Consider the following 5,294-nt stretch of genomic DNA (forward strand, 5'->3'; position numbering starts at 1 on the left):
AAGTCAGATGATAGAAAACATCAGAAGGTTAAAAAGATAGAAAACCCTGCTTCAATCCAGCAGATCCTAAGAAACCACGTTCCAGTAGGGACTGGTAGGTCATGAGTTTACCCTCAGACTCTTGTAAACACCAGCGAGGATATACAGAAAGTGACCCATGCTTCAGTGAGCCGGAAACTAAAAATCTCCTTCCTGCCAGGATTGGTCAATCTTACGTCACATGTTTAGTATCACATGATCAGTAGAGCCTTCCTCTACAATTGTCCAAGGGATTATTGAGTGAATATCCATAGCTAAGGGTGAAAGTGGACATGGAGGACTTCTGTTTGAGCCTGGAAGGGGCCATTATGAAACGTGGGTCAGACCACCTGTTGCACACACCTCAGTTAAACTACTATTTTGAGTCTGATGCCACACACAACATAATCCCAGCCTAAAACATATACATAAACATTCCGCCCATAATCAAGCATTCATGTACCTCAAACCTCACAGGAGATACCCATCCCAATTAACACTGCTAATTGTACCCCCTTTGATCAAATACTACATCTCATACTTGTCAATGTTCACTCTGTAGCGCTCCGTACTGCAGATATTGGCCCGAAGCCATCCATGGACAACCTCATTCTGACATGATACCAGAGGAGCCTTTGATTTCACTCAAAAGTCCTTCTGGCCTTTCACTTTTCAGCGATCCACAAAGCTAAACACTCAGGTGCCCCTCTCCCTTTTTCCACCTGACCCCCGTTCAACCTCCTAGGATATTCTGTCAACATAAACATAAAATAAGTACTATTTGACCTCCTTGAAACCCTAAGGGATTACTGATCCAATTGACGTTTAAGGCAATACTTTTGATAAGGCAGTCACTGCAGTGTTGTCCATCCATTGCAGCACCCTCTTCCACTGGATTAGCTTCACTACTCTGCTATCCTGATCCTCATCCATAACACACTATCTTTTCACATTATAGACAACCAAAACCTTGCCAAAACAGTGTCACTCTTTGAAAGAATGTAGTATAGAGAGGTAGAAGCAAACCCTTATCACCTTACTATACCCATCAAAGCCTTCACCAATATCAAAGCTTACCTGTAATCGATCAACCTCACTCTACAAGCTATCCTCTACATCCATTCCAATCTAAGCAGTGATATGATAAACTGTTAAGACGGATTTCTGAACTCTGTCCTGGTGGCGCAGAAGTTCAGAAGGCCAACCTAATTACTTGGAACAGGGTAACCTCTGGACGAGCCAGACCAATCAAGGTAGCGATCGTGGCGGTCAAGACTAGGTCTCAAGAGGGGTGAGGGTGACTGAAAGCCCGCAATGAGCACACAAAGCAAGGACACTTACAAATTACTCCAAACAGGTGTTATATTAAAAATATATACACATTTATTCGAAGGCCTTTAAAACAATGACCGTAGCGAGAAATCACAATACAACTCTAGTAAACCAACACATACCATACCAATACAATATATATACAAATACAACAAGTCTCAAGCGTTAGATGCACGAAATGTGTAGTCCACCTAAAAGGGAAAGAAAACAGGTAGTGCGAAAAAATGCTTAGACCCAGTCCGCCTTCAGAGGCACCTAACTAAAAGGAAGTCCCAGCCCTACGAAAAGCGGTGCCTTGTGCTCAAAAGTACCTGCACACGCTGGTACCAACGGGCAAAAGGGGAGTCTCTTCGAGGGAAATCAGGCAGTTCAGTTTAGTGCACAAATGAAGAAGAACAGTGTTCCGCAACTCAAGCGCAGCCTCCACTGTGGGCAGAAGCAGAGCGCGAGTACGGAAAGGCGTGCTGTTTAGACACAGCAGGGAAAAGCTATGGGCTCCTAGAGGAGGGCGACCAGTTCCTAGCTATGCTACTCACCGGTCCCCGATGCAAGCAGACCCAGGCTTCTCCGCGTCAGTTTCAGTCGCTGGCAGGTTCAGAAGAGCAGGGGACGTCTCTTCGTCGTGTTGAGTCTGCAGCAGCAGAGTTGAGTAAAAGACGTCCCAAACGAAGAAACCCGCACAGTTTGTTACCACAGCAGGGCAACGGAGCGGCCGTGTGTATCTGAGCCCAATGTACACTACTCACTTCAGACCTGGGAACGCCAAGTGTACGAATCGTGTGAGAGTGACAAGGACTCGAAATACTTCACAACCTGGCGGCGGTTACAGAGCAAGACTCCTGTGTAGGCTGGTCAGTCTGCTGGATGGCCCAGACACACTTCCGAAGGCTTACTAGCAGGAGATGGTGAAGATGCCGAGAATAGCTGTTCCCGCTATTCCAAGGGTCGAAGTACCAGTACAGGCCTTCTGGTTCGATCAAAGGTGAAAAGGGTTTCACAAGGCGACAGCAGTGCAGAGGAGCAGTCCTTCGGCGGGTCACCAGCGATTCCTCGGTTCAGCCTCTTGGTTGCAGGATACTTGGCTCCTGTATTCCTTCGTTCGTGAGAACTCAGGAGATCGACATGGTAGTGGTGTTTCCAGCCCCCTCTTATCCACGGTTCCCTTCGCGCCAAAACGGAGGGGACCCAATAGGAGATCCGCTCATCAACACTCACACCATACGTGGACCTATCACGGACCACGGTGGTCCCAGGCATTCACACCACCCTAGACTCTCTGGCACCCAGGATGTGTATTGGGACCAGATATCCCAGCCCACATCCTGGAGGCACACACCAGGCATTTAGAAGCCCGCGAAAGCATCCGTGTTTCGTGGGAAAGTACATGCCCAAATAAGGAAGGCCCCGGGTCGGCTCGACCTGGGGAAGGTGAAGGGAGCAAGACGGTCAGCGGACAGGACAAAGGAGCCTCGTGGTCTGGCCATTTTGGGAGCCAGGCCACCATTTTGGGCTAAGCGCGAGAAACGCGCTTAAAACGCCAAAAGGAGCTCAAAACACAAGAAACGATCACTGCCATCATTCCCGTCCGTGAATCACTTGCACCGATCAGTTACAATCCTAAACGAGTATCTAGGGCCTGTAGAAGGCTAGAGACCCAAGAGAGCAGTAACTTAGCTTACAGTGCCCTCTTGTGTCATGTTGCACGAAAGCCGCAACATGATAAAAGAAACTAAGGAAAACAGCGTTTCCCGGTACTGACTGTCTTAAGGGCATGTCAGTTTCCCCGTAAGAATAGAGCGAAAGCCCAGAGGAGTGCGGCAGAAGGCTGCACTTCTCTGGCAAAGTCGAGAACAAGGTGAAAAACAACAGCAAAAAGTTTAGGGGTTGCAACATGGAAGGAAAATTACCTACAATTACGAAATCTTTCCTAACACTCGCCCCTCCCAGGCTATGGACAGGGGGAACTAATCCACCCCTGGATGAGTCTCTTGTTCAGGTCGGTTAAACATTCTGGACAACCCATCGGCATTGCTATGTTGGACACCTGGCCTATGCTCAATAGTGAAGTCGAAGCCTTGTAGACTTATGGACCACCTAAGCAACTTTGGATTCTCCCCTTTTATGTTCATTAGCCACTCTAAGGGCTTATGGTCAGTTTGCACAGTGAAGTGGGTCCCATAGAGGTAGGGCCTCAGCTTCCTTAGGGCCCACACAACAGAGAAACATTCTTTCTCTACCGTGGACCATCTGAGCTCTCTGTCCTTAAGCTGGCGGCTAATAAAACCAATAGGGTGTTCTTTACCCTTCTCATCTACTTGTGATAGTACAGCTCCTATCCCAGTGTCAGAGGCGTCCGTCTGCACAATAAAAGGTCTTTGATAATCAGGGGCCCTGAGGACAGGGGCCTGGCACAAGGAGTCTTTTAAGCCATTGAAGGCCTTCTCACAATCGTCGGTCCACGTTACCTTCTTGGGTTTCTTCGGAGTTGTGAGGGCAGTCAGAGGGGCAGCTATGGTGCCATAGTCTGCCACGAAATTGCGGTAATACCCTGTGAGTCCTAAGAAGGCTCTCACTTGGCTTTGTGTAGTGGGGGTAGGCCAGTCTTGTACTGCTTGTACTTTACTGGGAAGAGGCTGTATCCTCCCTCCACCTACTTCATGTCCAAAGTAAACCACTGAGCCTTGTCCAATCTGGCATTTACTAGCCTTTATGGTCAAGTGTGCTTTCTGAAGAGCCTGGAGCACAATCCCGAGGTGTTTCACATGGTCTTCCCAGGGGGCACTGAAAACTGCTATATCGTCCAGATATGCAAGACAGAATTCGTCCAACCCATTCAAAACATGATTCACAAGCCTCTGGAAAGTGGCAGGTGCATTCTTCAACCCGAACGGCATTACCCGGAATTGGTAAAGGCCGTCTGGAGTAGAAAACGCTGTCTTCTCCTTGGCATGTTCTGCTAAAGCTATTTGCCAATAGCCAGCAGTGAGGTCAAACGTGCTGAGGTACTTGGAGGCACCCAAAGTATCCACCAGCTCATCTGTTCGAGGCAAGGGGTGTGCATCTGTCTTGGTGACAGCATTCAGAGCCCTGTAATCCACGCAGAACCTCAATTCAGAAGTGCCTGCCTTTGGAACCAAAACCACAGGGCTGGACCAAGGACTACTAGAGGGTTCAATCACCCCAAGGTCTAACATTTTGTTGACCTCGGTCTTAATATAAGACCGTACTTTGTCTGACATCCTGTATCCCCTACTTTTGGTAGGTACACTGTCTCCTGTGTCTATGTTATGTTTGCACCAAGGTGTCAAACCAGGCGACTGTGAAAACAGGGGGGAAAACTGCCTAAGCAAACTTTTCACCTCAGCCTGCTGATCAGAAGTCAGGTGAGGGGCCACGCGGACACCCTCAAAGGAGCTATCTGAAGGACCGCTTTGGAACAGGTTGGGAGAGGTTCAGACTCCTCTTCCTCAACATCTGAAGCCAGTAGCAGTGCTGCGATTTCGACTCTTGGGACGAAAGCCTTCAGCCTATTCAAGTGAAACACTTTTGGAGCCTGTCCAGGTCTTCCAAGGTCCACTAAATAGTTAACCTCACCCAGGGGCTCCACCACTGTGTAAGGGCCTGACCATTTGTCCTGTAAAGCTCGAGGCCTTATGGGATTCATGATCAGGACTTGCTGACCAGGTGTAAAGTTGATGAGGGAAGCTTTCTGGTCATACCAATGTTTCACCAGTGCTTGTCCTGCCTTCAATTTATCACTAGCCAAGCCCATCAGAAGTACCATCCGTTTTCTGAGCCCTAGCACATAATCAACTACGTTGGTAGTAACAGGGGGAGTGGGCATCTCCCATCCCTCTTTGACTATGGCTAAGGGTCCCCGTACAGGATGACCGAACAGAAGTTCGAAGGGGCTGAAGCCAACACCCTCCTGTGGTACCTCTCGG

The sequence above is a fragment of the Ambystoma mexicanum genome, chromosome 13 (genome assembly GCF_040938575.1).
Source record: "Ambystoma mexicanum isolate Mex_15411 chromosome 13, UKY_AmexF1_1, whole genome shotgun sequence".
Taxonomy (NCBI): domain Eukaryota; kingdom Metazoa; phylum Chordata; class Amphibia; order Caudata; family Ambystomatidae; genus Ambystoma; species Ambystoma mexicanum.